The following is a 21,669-nucleotide window of genomic DNA, read 5'->3' on the forward strand; positions in this document are numbered from 1 at the left end:
AGAAATTTTAAATATGAAGGGTTAACTTCATTAAATTGTTTCAAATTAGGATTAAATTAATAGAATGAATCATTTTTGGTATTAAAATTGTTATTATACCATGTTTCAATAGAAATGTTTCATTTTTAACCTATAAATGATCTGTTTGTAATAATATTCTAATTGATTGACTAGTTTGTAACATTTAGAAAAATAGTAACTCTTTACCAAACACATAATTGAGGGATCGGAGGTGTATTTTACTCTTGTAATAATATTCATGTTTCAGTGCCAAGTTTTCTTGTTCCTATTTGCTGTCATTGTCATTTTCGTGTTTTGGCCTTTCACTACAAGTATGGAACCTTGTATTTTTCTTGTAGCGGGCGGAAAGTGGCCTCACGGCGCAAGCAAAGCAAAAGCATTGGCGATGGACTCGGAATCTCTTATTATTATTATTATTATTATTTCCCCACACAATTCAAAAACAAAGCCATCAGAAGAAAAAAAAAACAAAACCCCAATCGAACAATGTCAAGAACCAGCACCAGGACGACTCCAGAAATCAGCTTAGGGTCGTTGAACCGCATTAACTTGGAAGGAAGCAATGTCGGGGCAACGACATTCATCCGCCGTGGCAGCAGCAGCTCGGGCGAACCGCCGGAAGGTTGCTGCTGCATCAACATCCATACCAACAGCAACGTCCAAGGGACCAATAGCTGCGTTTTGCTGGGGAGCGTCATAAGAATCAAGAATTCAGGGGTTCATCTCTATTCTGGAGATTTGAAGTTAGGAGAGGAGTGTTGTTGTTCAGGTTCAAGGTCAATTAGCAGGGTGCGCACAGCAGAGTTTGGTAGCATTCTAATGTTAGTATCGGTTCCACTCTTCTTATTTGTGTGCTTATCTTCATTGCTGTTGTGGTAGCTCACCGGTAGAAATAACTTCCAAATTGGTATGCTTTAAATTCTGTTGTATTTGTACGTGTTCAGCACAATTATACTTAAAAAAAATTCTAATTTGGATTACTTTATTCTGACCCGAATTAATAGTTTATAATAAAATATTTTAATTTAAATTTAATTATAAAAATATATAAATATAAATATTTTATTTTCTGATATTAAAACAAGAAATTTCGGTTTATCTATATTAAATATGTTTAAATAAAAATTCTAGAAAAAAATATTGACCGTCCAAATCAATCATTATACACCTCTTTACAATAGGATCGGGGAGAGAAGAATTATTGAATGACCGAAAATGCTTTATAATATACGATTTTAACTAATTTTTTTTAGATTTGCAAAAATAACCAATGAATTCACAACTCGAAATCCAATTTCGCAACATATTTTCCGAATCCGCAACTCAAATTTGGAATTCGCAACATAGAAGTAGAACTCGCAACTCCCACATGGAAATTTTCGCAACGCGAATTTCGTTTTCACAATTCGAATTCGCCAATTTCGCAACTCTATTTCGCCAATTTCACAACTCAATTACCGATATAGGTACACACGGTAAAATATCCGAATTCGCCGATTTGAAAACTGAGTTGCGATTTTGGCAAATTCGTGTTGCGAAATGTAAAATCTCGCCTCTTAAAGAAAAATCTCAGTTGCTAAGTCCACGTATGAATCACTCAGCTAAACATATGCCTGTAAATGAATTGAACAAACACGAACGAGTGTATGTTCATGTTCGTTCGTTTAACTTTAACCAAACAAACGAACCGTCGAAATGATTTTACATTTCGCAACACGAATTTGCCAAATTCGCAACTCAATTTTCAAATTGGCGAATTCGGATTTTTTTACCGTGTTTACCTATATCGGGTATTTGAGTTGCAAAATTGGCGAATTCGAGTTGCGAAATTGGCGAATTCGAGTTGCAAAAATTTCCATGTTCGAGTTGCGAATTCTACTTCTGTGTTGCGAATTCGGAAATTGCGTTGCGAAATTGGATTTCGAGTTGCGAATTCGATTTCGAGATGCGAATTCGTTGGTTATTTTTGCAAATCCAAAAAAGTTGGTTAAAATTGTATATTATAAGACATTTTCGATCACTGAAATTATTTTCTCTTATTGAATTATGAAGGGGTAAACAGTTTAACTTTGAAACAAATATAACTTTAAAATTAAATACAGTATTGATTCCAAATTACTGATAAAGAGAAAATTTAGCAGAAGGATTCCCCCAGTAATTAAGGAAGTGGCCTTATCTTGCAAAACTTTCCATGCTGCATTCACATGCTTCTCTTCTGTCAATGGAGCACCAACCGCAAACCTTAGCACCTATTTGTCTGATAAAACCTGCATTTATCATTTAACTCATTGCTCTTAGATAATGTGCCAACAATGCATATACCACTAGTTCAGGTACCCTACATAGAACACTTACCGTGTGCGATATGAAGACATTCCCTGTTGAGTTTACAGTATCTAAAAGTTCATGGTTCAATTTGTTGCCATGATCTCATCATTAGGAGGCAGAAAACGGAATCAACTAATGAAATATCCTCATTGCTCTTAGATAATGTGCCAACAATGCATATACCACTAGTTCAGGTACCCTACATAGAACACTTACCGTGTGCGATATGAAGACATTCCCTGTTGAGTTTACAGTATCTAAAAGTTCATGGTTCAATTTGTTGCCATGATCTTCATCATTAGGAGGCAGAAAACGGAATCAAACTAATGAAAATATCCGAGGGACGACGACCTGCTCAGATGAGATATACAAGTGATCCATCATTAACACTGCATTTTTTTCTTAACATAAATCAACCATAGACATCAACTCGTGTATGAGCAAAAGAATAGTAAATGAAATTATCTTTCTTATTAGTCCAACGTCTTGAGAATTGTGACTCTCTTAAGGACAAGGCTATATTCTGTTTGTTTTGTTGCATCAGGGCATCAAATTAGACTTTACGAGAGAGTTTCACTAAAGGCTAAACATGAAAAATGAAAAGCCAGCAGATTGGATTATAGATACAGCATTATGGAGTTGGTTGGTATCATTAGACAACTAATCTTACATCATCTGCCTGATTATGATAATCATGAACTTGGGATCCGATAAAAAGGAAAACTCTTGCGACCTCTCGACAACTGTATATACCCAGTTTTCCAATGCTTTAAGCAGACATTGTAATGTGCAACCTGATTAAGATGCAGTACAGCTATAGCTCTAGTTCCAATTCGTCACATGTCCTAGTTTAAGAAGGATTAGACAATATATATCAAGGAAGTTTGCCTTATTAGTTTATATATTTTTTAAATCTAAACAGATCCAAAATGGCTGACTTTATTGTCGGTATCTGCTCATTATTAATATCATGAACTTCTAAACATTAGATGGTGCTCGTAGGGGATAGAGTCATTGCCACAAAGCACTTGCTCTGACACTCCTGTTTAACTAAGGTCCTTCACAGCAATCAAGTGAATGTCTAATATTTTAATCATTTCAGTTAAAACTTGCCCATGGTGGCTATATTCATGTATGTGAATGTCTAATATTCTAAAATGGTATTAGATGAATCATCTGTAACATAAAGCAGGAACTGTTTGATCATTTCATTTAAACTTTGCTCATCAGCATGCCGTTTCCAGTCACAATGACTTATAGGTGGCTCTTAAGATCTACATCAATTATATATATATAAGAGCACACCTACCTCAAATCTTGGATCTTGAACAACCAGGTTATCTAAATGTTTGGCCAACTCGATATGATTTCTTATATAGCACTGCAGGTTTTCCAAGCCATACAGTCGTAATACCATCCATAGTTTCAGTGATCCGGAGGAAAGCCACGGATTAGAGGGAATTTCTAGTTGATTATATAAATGAAAAAAAAATTACAAATCCAACATGACTTTTTCATTCGCTTTACACACATCTTCATTCTAAATGGCAATATAAAAGGCTTCATCACTTCGAATCTTGACAGAGGTAAACTTGGATGAATCTGAATGGATCCAAGCTCGATTTGATCAATTGAACCTTATTGAGGAGAAGAGATTGAAAGCTATTTGCCATGGACAGATGTATCAGAAACGGATGATGAAGCCTCATGACAAGAAAGTACATCCAAGAGAATTCTAAAAGGGTGATCTAGTGCTGGAAAAAAAATCTTGCCTATACATAAAGATTTACGTGGGAAATGGATGCCTAATTGGGAATGGTCATATGTTGTAAAAAGGCTTTTTCCGGAGGAGCGTTGATCTTGGCATAAATGGATGGAAAAGTTCTGAGAAACCCAATAAACTCAGATTCTGTCAAGAAATATTATACTTGAAGAAAAGAAAAAAGAAGAAAAAAGAAAAGGAAAAAGAAAAAAAGGAAAAAGAAAGAAAGAAAAAAATAATAATAGAAAATGAGGATCAAGATGAAAACCCACAAAGGGCGTCTCGCAACCAAATGAAGGATTTGAGTTGAAAACCTGAAAGGGCTGTTCAAATGCATGTTAATATTAGGCATCTGGCAATTAAAACCCTATTAAGAGATTGATATTTTGGGAGAAGCTTTACATCTACAAGCATTCGAGCAACGTTTGAGATCTTCCAAACATAAGCTTACCTCAGTGCTCTAAATTATATCAAATTGATTAGTTTAGAAATACTTATGCTAATAATTTGTTGAGTCATTTGAATTTTTATCATTCCTATGTTTGTCATGACTTTAAATACATTTCTATATATTTATTAATAGATTCCAAGTTTATATTTTCGAAATTCAATTTCTTTTTGAAAGTCATGCAAATGGATTAACATAATTTTGAAATAAGCAAAAGATTTCTGGCTATCACTTTATGTTAATACTATTGAGTGCATGGAATCCAAGGTAAATCTCAATGTCAACAATTGCAATCATTGTTGAAAGGCGAACAAGTTTATTCTGCCATAAAGTCATTTGAAGACAAATAAAGCAGAAAAAGAAACTCTTAGCAAAGAGAAATTGATGGGTGCTTTGGGAAATTGATCTAAATGAAGAATTTATGAAAAGAGCAAGTCAAATCCAAGCAAAGAAGAAATCTTAGCAAAGATAAAGACTCGTTAAGAGAATGAAACATCAATTGATGAGAATACAGGAGCTCATAATTTTAAAATTATATCATGCATCATATTTAGGCATTTGTAAAAAATAGGGACATTTCCATTCATTTTATCAATGTTAAATATTTGAAAGGAATTCCAAGGATTAACAAAGATTCGAATTCATCACTCGATGGATCAACATTGTCAGGAAGAGTTCATAATGAGAAGAACTCATCTGAAGAGGAAGAAGAAGTTCATAATGAGAAGAACTTTTCAACCTTTCGCTTGATTTTATCACAGAAGGAGATAGATCAACATAAACATTGCCAGGAAGAGTTCATAATGAGAAGAACTCATCTGAAGAGGAAGAAGAAGTTCATAATGAGAAGAATTTTTCAACCTTTCGCTTGATTCTATCACAGAAGAAGATAGATCAACATCAACATTGCCAGGAAGAGTTCATAATGAGAAAATATCATCTGAAGAGGAAGAATAAGTTCATAATGAGAAGAACTTTTCAACCTTTCACTTGATTCTATCACAGAAGGAGATAGATCAGCATCAACATTGCCAGGAAGAGTTCATAATGAGAAGAACTCATCTGAAGAGGAAGAAGAAGTTCATAATGAGAAGAACTTTTCAACCTTTCACTTGATTTTATCACAGAAGGAGATAGATCAGCATCAACATTACCAGGAAAAGTTCATAATGAGAAGAACTCATCTGAAGAGGAAGAAGAATTTCATAATGAGAAGAACTTGTTTAACCTTGTCTTAATTCATCACATATGAAGTTGAATCAACCACATCTCTTTCGAGGATCAACATTTCCATATAGAGTTCGTAATAAGAAGAACTCATCTAAAGAGGAAGAAGAAGTTCATAATCTGAAGAACTTAATCAACATTTTCCTCAACTCTATTACATATGGAAATAGATCAGCATCAACATTTCCAGAAGAAGTTCATAATGAGAAAAACTCATATGAAGAAGAACTCGTTCGAAGTGAGCAAAAAGTTCATAATAAGAAGAACGCATAGCTCAAAAGTTTGAACAATTCAAGCTAAAAATGGTGCTTTATGTCTTTGCTCCATTCCTGTTCCATATCAACGAGCCATTTTTACCTTGGTCCAACTGGTTCCCTGCTCCAATTAGCACCTGCAGCACCCCTCAACAAAAATTCCAGTAGCTTCCACCAACAATAGCTGGTCCCCTACAACAACCACACATGTAAAATTTACAAGGAAAAATCATCTTTGATTCTTCATGTAAACTGGGGCTATAAAAACCCCCAGAACAAAATGTAAAATTTACACACACAAAAATCAAGAGAAATAGAGGAGAAATCTAGCAAAATACACAAAGAAAGTCAGAAATAAAAAGTTCTACAAATGTTATTTCTACATTTTATTTTATTTTTTTTAGCTTTATATTCTATTTTTATTTATTTTCAAAAAAAGTAAGTTAAATAGATAAATAAATAACACAGAAAATAAGATAGTTAGAAGTTTTTGGGGTGTTCTGCATATGAAATAAGGAGGAAGAAGATGAATTTCATGTTTATAATTTTTTTGGGTAAACCATGTGTCAAGTTCCTAAGCTTTGGAGTTCATTACTTTATTCACGTAAAATAAGGAAATCACGAAATAATCCCTCTAATTTATGAGCCTATTTACAATTTAGTCACTTTCTCATGTTTATATATTTTATGGTAAATAACATATTTAGTCCTTTTAATTATAATATTTTATATATTATTATTTTGGTTATTATTTAATCGTAATTTTATTTTTATAATTAAAATTTCTAAATCTAATAATTATTTATTACTTTTATTTTAGTCACATATGTATTCTAATAATATATATATTAGTATTTAAAATAAAATACATATAATAAATAATTAAACAATAATAATGACACAAATTGATTCCATTAGTAAAAATAATAATAAAAAATTTAGAAAAGTAAAACATTATAATATATTCCACTAATTTTTGTCCAAATTTTTGAATCCCACGTTTATTATTTTATAACCACATTAATTTTTTATTCTTTTTTTATTTTAATAAGAGCATTATATTTATGGGTGCTCAATTTTAAATTTGTTTAATTTAATATAAGATAGAGCACTAACTTTTGTCTATAAAGTTTTATCATATTTAAATCTTATTCTCATGTTTTTTTATTTTAATTAATAATAATATTTTACTCCAATTTTTTATGTATTTTATTCATTAATTAATCATAATATCAATTTTTAAAATATATTATGCTAATTAATATTTTTGGTAAACGTTTTTTAATATTTTCGTTAATTTCATATTATTTTATTCATAATCATAATATCTTATGATAATTAATTTAATTAATTTTATAATTTAATTAAAGAATAATATTTATTTATTTTTTAATATTATCTTAATAACTAAATATCCTTTTTTTGATATTTTAAAATAATAAATATATTACTTATAAAAAAACTAAAAATATATTTATTTAATTTTTGGTTATATCAAATTATTTTAATATTATTTATTCGGAAGAATTATCACATTTTTATTATTTCGGTCGAAAAGAGAAGTATTCGTCCTAAAACATTTTAAGAAATAGTTTCTCTTCGATTGAAAATATTGGAATATTTTTTATTTTTCTTAGAATTTTCTTTAAATAAAATTATACGATTAAATATGGAATAAAAGGATCGTAAAATAAATTTATATTCAAATTCTTAGATTTCCACTAATAGAGACAATATATAATCAACGGGTACAATTTTTGGGTGTTATGGGGTGCTAATCATTCCCCAAATGTAATCGACCACGAATCTATTTTATTTACTAAAAGAATGAATTTTTGGTTATACGTAGATCAGTTTATCTTTTAAATAATGTTTTTTTAAAAACGCTTTTAAAATATAATTTTTAGGTATTCGACTTACCTAACCCAAAAGGTCGATGGCGACTCTAAAATATTTCAATAAAAACCATTTATTTATCCACCATTTCTTTTTTTCGTTCCCGGGGCGAAAACCGGTTACGACACCACCAATCCTCGTGTCTCCAGCAGACAAGCTGCCACTGATTTGGAAGATTTACGAGTGTACATAAGAAACAGGGTCCTGACTCATTCAGAGTCGGCCACATTTTGAGACAAATGTATCTTATATATCTGGTGTGCACAACCAATTTACGAGAAGGTAACTAAAGGCTTATCCAGATTTGGATGAAATCAAACTTTTCCTCAACACAGAACAACACTTAACCTTATTCTTCAGAAACTCTGGATTTGTAGAGAGGGCCTGAACTAATGCACTTCTATACACCCATCTGTTATTTTGTTGGTCATGTAATAGCCACATTTAGAAAATGGCCGTCATGTTAAATGCTCATATGTCATGTTAAACATGAAAAGACTTGGAGTAATGAGCGTACCACATACATTATACATACCCCTGGCACTCACCCCAAGTCCGGGTAACATAAGTCTTGTGTAGAGGTTTTATACAATCTCTGTAAATGAGTTACATATTTAATCATTTTCGTAAATTTCAAAGGCTTGTGCTTCATGTTTCAGTCCACATAGGTGGCTTGATATTTCCATCTTATCGCTATTGACAGAATTTCATGCCTAAAGTTAAATGATATATGAAGTTACTTATAACTTATGCATCAACCAATCAAACATAACTTTTATATTGGTCTAGATTCCAGAGCAAGTTTCCTCCAATTTTACATTACCTTAGCAATCTTTCCTAGTGAAAACAAAGGATCAACTGCAGTTGAAGAACTTGTGCCAACCTGAGAAAAAATTACCATACAAGGAATGAATCAAACGCTGAGTTATTAATATGGATCATAACCTTTACAGATATGACACTGTCCTAATAGGCTTCTATGTTCAATAAAGTAAAGGAAATACCCTACAAAGATAATCATCTCATAATATCTCAATCAAATTGTGATTTTGGGCAAGTGAAAAGGACAAGTATATATTGTAAAGCAAAAGATGTCATTTTGCTTCTTACAGTGGCACATAAAAAGAATGGAATCAAGCCAATGGTAAGGTCATGTGAAATTGTTTCACTCAGCAACTCTGATGAAAGTGCATAGTTGGTAGAAGAGTTTGCCTTTAGCAGCCTCAATTCTCAGGATGGATTCCTGCTATCTGCAATTAAATGCTAAATATGTAATTCGATTAGCTCAAACAGATAACATGAGCATTTACTACAGTGGCTAAATAATATACATAGATCAAGTAATCGTACACCATTTGAACATCATCATAATCTCATTAATCTCACATAAAGGAGTAAAGAAATAAAGCTAGAGATGGACTCTAATTCACATCGATACCTGGCAGGCTTTTTGCAAGGCAGAATGTGTTTGATTGGATGCATAAACTACAAGCTTTCCAAGTGCATCTTTTCCAACCCTCCTCAAAATATTGTCACGAGCAGCCAATAAAACAACTAGAACAGCTTCACTTGCCGTGCCCTGAATCACTCCACCACCTTGTCCTGCAACACAGTTACCGACCTCATTCCATAAACTTTAGAGATATTTTACACTTTCATTCTTGTGGTGCTAGAAAGAATTCAATGAAAATGCCTAGACCCAAAATTGCATTCTGTATCAGAATTATATATATATATAAAATCCCAAGTCCTTGCCTGCTGAAAGGAAATCTTCGGGTAGCTTAAGCATCTTAGCAAGCCAATCCAAAACAATCATTTCAAGGTCAGTTGAAGCAGGAGATGTAATCCAACTAAAACCATCAATATTGAGACCAGCACTAAGCATTTCTCCCAAAAATCCAGCAACACTGCTATTGGAAGGATAGTATGCAAAAATAATTTGGGTTCTGCCAGTGAGTAACCCCGGGCAATATCTTTGCCTGAATGTCTGCAATCAGAAGAATGTTGATTCATGAAAAAGAATACAATGCAATAACTAGAGTAATCCTTTAGGGGAATACATCCTAAATCACATGGTGATGCACCCATTGACACACATTTTATTATTACTCACTTCTATATTTTTATTAGGTGATTTAAGAAATTCAAGAATCAATTGAGAAACTTTACCGTCAAGAACATGCTGAAACGAGTCCGGTTGATTAGGTGCAGAATCCGGTAACAAGTTACGAAGGTGTCCAGGCTGCATATAAATGACCACAAATAAACAAGCACAACTAAGAAAAATAACATTATTCCATGTAAAAAAGAAAGACAAGCATCTAAACCGCTGTTTTAGTGACATACATTTACATTCAAATGTATATCTCCACCATAGACCGTTAGAAATTTAAAACTATCTTCCAGACTAAAGCAAAACAAAAAAGCAAGACAAAAGGGAGAAATGATTAGAGATGTATGTATAAAGACCTGAACTTGGCTAAGAACAGGGAAATTCTCAATGGTTTTGTAATAATCAGAAATGAAATCAACCATCTTGTGACCATACTCCCTCAGCTGCTCTGCATCCATTGGCTTCAATCTGTTCTCCCTGTCATCTCATTCAAATGCAAATATAACCAAAACACAACAAAAAAGAAGCAAAAAGGATCAATGGAAAATGATGATGTAAGTGATTTGGGAGACTTACATTGCTGGGTTGTTGATGAGCAAAGAACTGAAAAATGGGTGTTGAAGGGTTAAAGGAATAAAAATGCAGATAACCTGATACTATAAAAAGGCAGACTTACCTAAACATTGAGCGGACGTTACTTTACTTAACGAACGTGGCCGATACATAATCCAATGGCAACGTTGCCAAGGACAAGAGAGTTTCTGTGAAATAAAATCTTATATCATATATATATATATATATATATACTGGCTATGTTCAGGAGAATTGGTATAAAATTATTTGAAATATTGAAGCTAATTCAATTAGTAAATAGAATTCAAAGAAGTCAATTAATTATAAAATAAATAATATATTCAATATTATTAAAGAGGGGAAAAGAGACGACCGGCCATGCATATTCATGCATGCATGACAATCGTTTTAGATCAAATAACGTGTAACATCAAATCTGATTCATGATGTGAAACATGTTCCACAAAATTCTCAAAGAGTTTAAAATACTAAAAAATATCAAATAAAAAATTAAAAAATCTCTTTATTTCAAAATTATATTTTTATCAATGTCACAATTGGTAGTATATATGTTTCTACTTTCAATCAAACTAGATTTTGTTCTTTCTTCAATTTTCTCTTAATTGTGAAGTCAAATCGAATTTGAGCCAAATTCTAACCTAGGACACATAAATTCCAGCAAAATACAATAAAAAGTGTAATTCTGAAAATTGTTTGTAATCATATCTCTCTGTGTGTCTCTCTATATATAAATTTATCTATTGATCTGGCCATTGCATTCGGCTTTCCTGATCCTTCCCAGGAGCTTCTGAGTGTAAATTTTCTAAAATTTACCTTGAGATGCTTCTTTTGCGTTATTATGGGTTTGCTCCTTGATGTTTCTAAAATCTTTTATCGCCGATAATATTTTTCTTTACTTACTTTCAGAGTGTAAATTTTCTTTACGTACTTTTAGAGTATAATAATAATAAAAATTAAATATAAAATATGATATGAAACATATGAAATATAATTATTTAGCTCAAATTCCATATAATTTAATTATAATATAATTGAGTTTTTGTTTTGTTTATTGAAATTAGTCTAACAAAAATTTTACAAACAGTATATAATAAATTATTTTACAGATTTAGTGCATAAATTGAAAAAAAATGTGTCAACACACCTTTTCGTCCTACTAGAATTCAAACTCCTAAAGATAGGATAGAATTTTGCTAGGATTCAAAAAATAGGATAGAGTTCTACTATATTTAAATTCCTAAAGATAGGATCCACAATCACTATAAATAGCTATTATAACTCACCATTGTAAGACACGATTTATACACAAAACATAGAGAAAAGCACGGGAAGATACAAAGGCAAAGCTATTATAAAGGATTCGAAAATGAAATAAAAGGTAGCATTTTCTTTTTTCTTTCTTTTGCATGTGCACGTTATTTTTCTTGAGATTTGGTTCGAATAACCCAAAACGTGGGTTGCGCCGATGACCAAAATGGGTGGGGTTTCGAAGTTTCGAACCTAGATCTACCCCGAGGCTTATTTTTAAAAACCGGTTTGATTTTCGGTTAAAGGAGGGAAAGAGCATTTTAAAAATCTATATTAGTCCCTTTATTTATTATATGTATATTTTATTCATTTATTTTTATTATTCATGTTATTATTATTATATGTATATATATATATATTTAATTATTTTCATTTGATTTTTTACTATATTTTATTATTATTATATATATATATATATATTTCTTTAATATTTTACTTATAAGTCTAATATTACTATATATATATTAATTTATCTTTATCTAGTCGTATATATTTTTTATACTTTTAATAGTTTATTTATATACATATTATTAAATATATATATTCTTAATTATTTTTATTTGATTATTTCTTTATTTATGTAATATATCTTATAACTTTATAACTTTATAACTTTATATTATTTTTTATTATTTTCATTTTTTTTATTCATTATTATATTTTATTTTTTTAAAAAACCTTGTGTCTTTATCATTATCATTATTAACATTATATTATATACTACTAACCTAGAGGGCCCATTTTTTTGTCTTATTTCTTACTAGAGCCCCCATTTTCGGTGAATTGGGATGGTAGCTTTTCTATTTTTAAGTATTTGGTGTACATATATAACTTATTTATTTTATTAATACTTTGATATATATATATATTTATATTTTTTCCTTTTCTCAAATATTACTATATATAATTATTACTTTACTATTTTTTCTTATCTTACTTACTTATTTTATTTATTTTATTTTTCCCTTGTATCTTATTTGTTTTCTTTACCTTGTTTATCTAACACATTTCTCGATTTTTTTTCAAATCAATCAAGGGTAAGTAATTAGGATCGAAACTTTACCTTTTAATTTAACTTGTTATTTTTCTTAATTAAGACAACTGGAAATTACATAGTACCGAAAGGGCGGTTCAAGGGTGCTAATCCTTCCTTGACCGTAACTGACTCCCGAACCCGACATATTTCTGGTAAGACACAGATCAGGTAAGAAATAGGGTATCCGATCAACCCATTTATTTTTAAATAAATGATCGGTGTCGACTCCAATCCACATTTTTCAAGTCGAAGCCCAATTCCGGGGCCCAACCGAAAGACGGTTGCGACAGCTTGGCGACTCTGCTGGGGACCGTAAGTGAGTCAGGCTAAAGTAATTTCCAGTTGTTTTTTTTAATGAAAAGGGTAAGTTTAAATTTTAAGGTAACATTTCGATCCTTATTGCTTACTTTTGATTATATTTTCGAAGTAAATAGTTGTACTGACCGTTTTTTAATGATTTCAGCCCTTAAAGATTTTTCATCTAAAGGCTCTATACCCGAGCTCCGAACCCTATTTAAGTGGGGGTAAAAGCGACGCCTTCGTGTGAATTTATTCTTCGTATGAGTCTAGCAAGTAACCTTCGGGATTCATATACCTTATGCCTTCGTGTGAATTTATTCTCCGTATGGGCATAAGGGAATGTTTCCTCTCGAGTTTAACTTAGTCCACACAAGCCTGTGATGGGTTTAGGACTAAGGGTCTGGCAAGCCCAAGGGGCACCAGCAAGGAGAACTCGGGTACCATTTTTTAGCACCTAAACCGGGAGACCATGGAGAATTAGAGCCCACCCCAAAACCTCATTCCAAACCCTAGGCTGCTTTGTTTCATGCTTTAGTTTCTGTTCAAAGCATGCGAACTAGACAAATATACGGTTAGGATTTGTTTGAAAGTAGCATGCGGGATAGAGATCATGTCCGGGTAGGAATAATAAGCATGTGGGGTAGATATCATGTGGGGTAGGACTTTCATTTTTATGATCGCTTTTTATTAATTTTTTTTCACCTCACTAACTCTTTTCATCTTTCTTTTATTTTATTTTATTTTATTTTCATCACTTGCATCATAAAAGAGGTCATTGATCCACTAAAACGTTTTTGTTAAAATTCGAATAATCTGAATCCATGGACAAAGGTGTTGTAATACAAGAGATTAAAAACCCCGAGGTACGACTATGGTCTGAGAAGACTTAGAAGAAAAAGGGAGACAGTCTTCAAGGAAGCTATGTGTCAGAGCTGGTTAGCTACGCCTATATCAGCCTAAAACAGAATAATGTGCAAAGAACTTCGAGACATCTGAGATAGTTGGAAGAATGATCGGAAATAGAAGTTCAGTCAGCGGTATGGTGACATTGTATTTTTGCTTCATGTTAAGACCGATGAGCCCTTAATCAGAGTCTTGGTTCAATTTTGGAACCTGGGATACAGTTGCTTCACTTTTAACCAGGAGGACATGGTACCTACCATCGAGGAGTATACTACACTATTGCACTGTGAAAGCATTAAACTGGAGCGAGCCTACATCAAACACATCAAGAGTGAGCCTTTCAAGAACGGGCTGGCTAAGATTACAGGAGTTGATGAAAAATGGGTGACTGACCGACTCCGAAACAAAGGTAACGGGCAAGGAATTGAGTGGATCCACATAAGAGAACTAATGAAGGACCACCCTGATGAATGGAAGACTATAGACCTTTTTGCACTAGGTCTGGATGGCTTGATCATCTTTCCAAAGGTTTTGGGATGCATTGACGCAGCCGTGGTGGAACTGTTTGAGCAACTTCCGAAACGAGTCAACCCAGCACCGACCATCTCAGCCGAGACCTTTTGGTCTCTCAACCATTACCGAAGAGCTGGCGGAGGTAGATTCATTGGATGTGTTCAGTTCCTTCAAGTCTGGATTCACATCCACTTCTGGAAGACTAATGGGGTTGCCTACTGTAGATTTAGCACTACGTATTCACCTTTGAGAGAGTTCATCACCATGACATGACATGAAGGCGCTTTAAAAGAGAAATGGATGAAAGTCTTCACTCATCTTCAAGACCGGGATATTACCTGGAGAGCCCCCTGGTTGTTCCTCAGTGATGTTCTTTTCAAGTGTGGGAATTCTGACACTATGACCCTATTTGGACTTTGAGGTGCAGTTGGGTATGCTCCGTTGTTGGCACTTAGACAGTATGGGGCACATCAGTTTGTCCCAGCAACATATGGATTATCTATATCAGAGTTTATGTATCACAGTGACAGTTATAAGAAGATGATCAAAGAAGCAGTCGAGTCATGGAAGAAAGTATCTCGGATGGATGTCTAGAAGATTTAGTCCGAACATACCTTTTATTGTTTTTATATCTCTTACAAGATAAAACATTTTTTTCTGAATAAGGATTATTTATAATAATGGACACTTTTCTGGATCAATGCCTCGAACATTTCATGCATTCTTGCATTTTGCATTTTTGCCTTTTTGCATTTTCATCTACAATTTTAAGCATTTTCACAAACATGAAATTAAGTCATGAAGGACTCGATGAAGCGAATTTAACCACATGGAAGCAAGATTGTAACATTAAAGAGCCTAATTAGCTGATGATAGGACAAAGCCGGCCATGATGATCTAAGAAAAGAATCCTCGTATCCTAAGGACTACGATGTTGAAGTTGTTAACTGTTACCACATAAGAAGCCCCAAACATTCCTCTGAGAACTATAAGGCATTGAAGCGCAAGATCCAAAACCTGATGGATTCAGGGGCATAAAAAGCCGAAGAAGGGGACATGACTTATACCATTTGCACTTAGAGGATTGTTTTGTTTGAACACGTCTCTGATCTTTCATGTTTGCTTAATCTGTTAAACGATTGAATTTATGCTACTTTCTAAGGTGGAGCAATTGAACGAGTTTTAATCTTTAGTTCTTCGAATATTAAATGAATTAAGGATTCTTTTAATTCTTCAAGAATTATAGATTTTTGACATATGACAAGATTAGACATTTCTTATCCTGTCTCAAACCCCAGAATAAAATACCTTGATTCTTTGCCCAAAATAACTCATGGACATTACCAAAAAGACCAAATTTTGACATTACCTCCCTTTGAAATTCTTGAACATTGCCTTTATCTTTTTGATACACCCATACTTTTCTTTGAGTCAATAAGATCACACCACTGCCTTTTTAGACTCAAAATTGACATTTTAACCCAAGGCATTGAGTTGTTCATCTGAACATGAGCTTTATTCTAAAGACACAACTTGGGGCATCTTGCGGGGAGCTTGAACATTGAGACATCTCGAGAAAAAAGAAGAATTCATCCGAAATAATTCTATCACGCGTTAATTACACTGTTTTCATGTGAATAGAATTAATCCTTAAAATCTATCCCCCTAGGGATACCTTTTCTGTGAGGACTTCCATGTATGAAATGATGAACGACTTTCTTTCTTTATCCCTTCACAACAGGAGAAAATATATATCCCTTGTGTCCCCTTTTGAGCCTATAGTATTTTTCTTCTGATTCAACCCTAACCAAGGATCACCCTCCACACTGGGGGGCAATGTGGAAGAAATCTGCTCACATGAGTGAAGACATCAATCCAAAGGAGTTACCAAAAGGTGAACCAGATGCCAAGTGCAAATATTTAATCAGAATAAAAAGGGCAAAAAGAAAAAAAAGCAAAAAAAAAAGCAAAAAAAGAACAAAAAGAAAAAAGAAAAAGGGACAAAAAACACATGCAAAGATTCCCTAAAGACAAATGGCACATCAAGCTTCAAGCTACGAGATTGATCAAGCACAATCATTCCCGAATCACTTCACTCGAAGATCATAGAGCATCAAGAGAAAGAGACATTTTGAGCAAGACAAGATTAAAGGCATCAGAATGAATTGATCATTGGTTCAACACCCTGAAACACTTGTTTGGGCCTATTTATCATTTTCTTTCATAACCATGAACCCTGGCCTACATTACGTGCCTTAAAAGTCCTTTCTAATCATACATGGATTTCTAAACAGGAGAGACTATCTTCAGATTTCATCCCGCCCATCAGGATTAATCTTTGTTTGCAAAAAACAATGTAATTAATGTATGATAGAGAAAAATAACAAAGGGGGGTTCAAGACGTAAATCCTGAATAACGTCTTGAAACCAAAGGAGTGCTCGAGTTGAAAACCTGAAAAGGTGGCTCGAATATAAAAATTGTGCAATTGAGGCGATCACACAAATTCCTCGATAAGACATCACACAATCCGAGTGTGACCATAAAAGCTGGGAGTCGGAGAACACTTCTAGTATATGAGCATGCAAGCTACCCCATCAAACCTTTGAGCATCAAATGTCAAACCATTTAGCATCAAATGAACAAAAATGCCAAACCTTTGACCAAACACAATAACCTGAGACTTTTTATCCTTTCTTTGCTTGACCATTTCCCAAAAATAGCTTTGATCTTGGCACATGTCAAATAGCTATAATTTATTGAAGGATTAACATTGTAATTAATTCTTTGATATCCGATGAACTCTAGTTTTATGATTTGTCTCAATTGTAAAACCGTGAAAGTGACAATATTTTCAAAACTTTAGATCAAACATCTTTCAAAACTCTTTTAATTGATATTTTCATAACTTTGAAAATAAAAGAGAAAGAAAAACATTTTTTTTCAAACAAGACAGTCTCTCTAGAGTGGATCTTGGTAAATGACATGTGACTCTTAGACATAAAGCTCGTGCTCAGAATCAATGATGAAGCAAGAAATGAGGAACATTTGGGGCATCTTTGAAGATTCAACATCAAATATTGGGGTATTTTTTGATATTGGGGCATATTTGGGGATTCAACATCCTAATGCAAATTATCAGACCTTTTTCAGGAGATAAAATATAACCAATTCATGTTACATGCATCTTATGCATATATTTTAGAGCATCATATCTATCATTTTCTTTCCACGTACATAATTTTTACAGCTTTAGAGTCAAGTTCGACTTCAAGACGAAGGATACTCGATTCAAAAGCACCTTTACAGATTGATGTCGGTTGTTTAGCTCAGCAGCAAGAAGCTACACTTCAACCAAATCGACAGATAGAAAGATCGACATTCATTTTCAGATTTGACATTTCCAATATAAATTCTGTCTCGCTTGAGACAGTGTCATTTAATGCAGATGATTATCTCATTTGAGATTGCTTTTTTAAAACAGACTTTGTCTCACTTGGGACTGTTTTACTCGAAAGAAGATTTATTTCACTCATGATTGTTTTTCTTAAACCAAGATTTGTCTCTCTTGAGACAGTTTCTCTTGAAACATAAACATTGAAAACATTTCCCTTGAAATAAATTTCGTCTCTCTTGAGATAGTTTCCCTTGAAACAAAATATTTGAATATGTTTTCTTTGAAACAAATTTCGTCTCCCTTGAGACAGTTTCTTTTGGAACTAAGTTTTGTCTCTCTTGAGACAGTTTCTCTTGAAACAAATTTCGTCTATCTTGAGACAGTTACTCTTGAAACACAAAATCTTCAAATTTATTTCCCTTAAAACATAATTTTGTTTCCCTTGAGACCGTTTCTCATGAAACAACATATATCTTTGAGATCATTTCCCTTGAAACGAATTCTATCTCTTTCAAGACAACTTCTCTTAAAGCATCATCTGAACCGTTACACTCAGCTCAGGCACATACTTGAGATGGTCGAGAAGCATTTCTCAAATCAAAAATAGAATGTGCACATCAGATTTGAACATTTGAAGAATTCAAGATCAGGGATCAAAATTTGAAGATTCAAGAATCAAGTTTCCAGACAGGCAACTGGAGATCGAGATTTCTCTCCAGAGCCCCAAGATAACATATGTTGCATATGCATTTTAGGCACACCTAAGAGCATTGCATCCATAGCATCACATATATGCATAACTTTTTCAGGTTTTAGCTAGAGTCAATTTCAACTTCGCGGCGAAGGATATTGAACTCAAAGCGACACAATTTGCTCGAGAGTGGATTTCAACTTCACGACGAAGGATATCTAGCTCGAAGCCAAACTTCACAATAAAGGGGTCTCCACGGTTTCAACTTCATGGCGAAGGAAATTGTGTCCACCCGCAACATACAATACTTGGATTTCAACTTCACGACGAAGGATATTCAAGTCAAGGCTCAACTTCACAACGAAGGGGCCATCCGCGATTTCAACTCCACGACGGAGGATATCGTGGCACTCGAGACAACGCAAGTTCAACTTCACGACGAAGGGACCGCTGCTTGTCAACAACAACTTCTCAATTTCAGATCCAATTTCAACTTCACAACGAAGGATATTGGACTTCAGACAACGCAAGTTCAACTTCACGACGAAGGGACCGCTGCTTGTCAACAACAACTTCCCAATCGCAGAGCCAATTTCAACTTCACAACGAAGGATATTGGACTCCAGACAATGCAAGTTCAACTTCACGACGAAGGGACCGCTGCTTGTCAACAACAACTTCCCAATCTCAGGGCCAATTTCAACTTCACAACGAAGGATATTGGACTCCAGACAATGCAAGTTCAACTTCACGACGAAGGGACCGCTGCTTGTCAACAACAACTTCCCAATCTCAGGGCCAATTTCAACTTCACAACGAAGGATATTGGACTCCAGACAACGCAAGTTCAACTTCACGACGAAGGGACCGTTGCTTGTCAACAAAATTTCATTCAGATTCAATTTCAACTTCACGACGGAGGATATTGGACTCTGAACAATGCTACTTACTTGGATTTCAACTTCACGACGAAGGATATCCAATTTCAGGCTCAACTTCATGACGAAGGGAATCTTGCACACAAGCATCATCCATCTTTAGATTGGATTTCAACTTCACGGCGAAGGATATCCAACTCAAAAAGGGAGTATATGTCAACAAAGACCTTCGAGTTCGACTACGCTCAGCTCCAAGGCACATCATTTACAGCATAACTCAATGCTAGAAGGGTTATCTGCCATCAAAATTGTCGAGTTCGATTCCATTCAGCTCGATGACACATCAATCGCACTACTTTCTGGTTGCAGTCGATGTTTTCAAGTCGAGAAGAGGACCTGGGTTAACCGTGCCTTAGTGACAAGCAACCATTTTCAAACAAAAGCTATATGTCAATGAAGATTTCTGAGTTCGATTCCGATCCAAGGTCTTTAAACCGAGAAGAAGACCGAAGGGCAACGAGAAGCCACGTTTTGATTCAAATTCCGAACTACGGCTTCAATTTCATATCATTCCAAGATGAACACGACTTCACGACGGAGGAGTTATCCGTAACTCAATTCGACAGGGAGTTATTGAAACATCAGAGTCAATTTTCAACTCCACCGAACGAAAAGTGTGTCTTTTAATCTTTGCCCTATCCCCGTTACACGACTATGGGCAAAGAGGGGCAGCTGTCAACACACCTTTTCGTCCTACTAGAATTCAAACTCCTAAAGATAGGATAGAATTTTGCTAGGATTCAAAAAATAGGATAGAGTTCTACTATATTTAAATTCCTAAAGATATGATCCACAATCACTATAAATAGCTATTATAACTCACCATTGTAAGACACGATTTATACACAAAACATAGAGAAAAGCACGGGAAGATACAAAGGCAAAGCTATTGTAAAGGATTCGAAAATGAAATAAAAGGTAGCATTTTCTTTTTTCTTTCTTTTGCATGTGCACGTTATTTTTCTTGAGATTTGGTTCGAATAACCCAAAACGTGGGTTGCGCCGATGACCAAAATGGGTGGGGTTTCGAAGTTTCGAACCTAGATCTACCCCGAGGCTTATTTTTAAAAACCGGTTTAATTTTCGGTTAAAGGAGGGAAAGAGCATTTTAAAAATCTATATTAGTCCCTTTATTTATTATATGGATATTTTATTCATTTATTTTTATTATTCATGTTATTATTATTATATGTATATATATATTAAATTATTTTCATTTGATTTTTTACTATATTTTATTATTATTATTATATATATATTTCTTTAATATTTTACTTATAAGTCTAATATTACTATATATATATTAAATTATCTTTATCTAGTCGTATATATTTTTTATACTTTTAATAGTTTATTTATATACATATTATTAAATATATATATTCTTAATTATTTTTATTTGATTATTTCTTTATTTATGTAATATATCTTATAACTTTATATATTTATATTATTTTTTATTATTTTCGTTTTTTTTATTATTCATTATTATTATATTATTATTTTTTAAAAAAAACCTTGTGTCTTTATCATTATCATTATTAAACATTATATTATATACTACTAACCTAGAGGGCCCATTTTTTTGTCTTATTTCTTACTAGAGCCCTCCATTTTCGGTGAATTGGGAGGGTAGCTTTTCTATTTTTAAGTATTTGGTGTACATATATAGCTTATTTATTTTATTAATACTTTGATATATATATATATATATTTATATTTTTCCTTTTTTCAAATATTACTATATATAATTATTACTTTACTATTTTTTCTTATCTTACTTACTTATTTTATTTATTTTATTTTTCCCTTGTATCTTATTTGTTTTCTTTACCTTGTTTATCTAACACATTTCTCGATTTTTTTTCAAATCAATCAAGGGTAAGTAATTAGGATCGAAACTTTACCTTTTAATTTAACTTGTTATTTTTCTTAATTAAGA

At 33.2% G+C, this 21,669-nt stretch overlaps 1 pseudogene; it reads right to left on the bottom strand.

Annotated features, from left to right (window-relative positions):
- Window positions 1-546: 546 nt before the first annotated feature.
- Window positions 547-10,713, bottom strand: LOC120188941 (annotated as a pseudogene).
- Between the last annotated feature and the right edge of the window lie 10,956 nt (window positions 10,714-21,669).

Source organism: Hibiscus syriacus, unplaced genomic scaffold (genome assembly GCF_006381635.1).
Source record: "Hibiscus syriacus cultivar Baekdansim isolate YM2019G1 unplaced genomic scaffold, ASM638163v2 tig00116951_pilon, whole genome shotgun sequence".
In the NCBI taxonomy this organism is placed as follows: Eukaryota; Viridiplantae; Streptophyta; class Magnoliopsida; order Malvales; family Malvaceae; genus Hibiscus; species Hibiscus syriacus.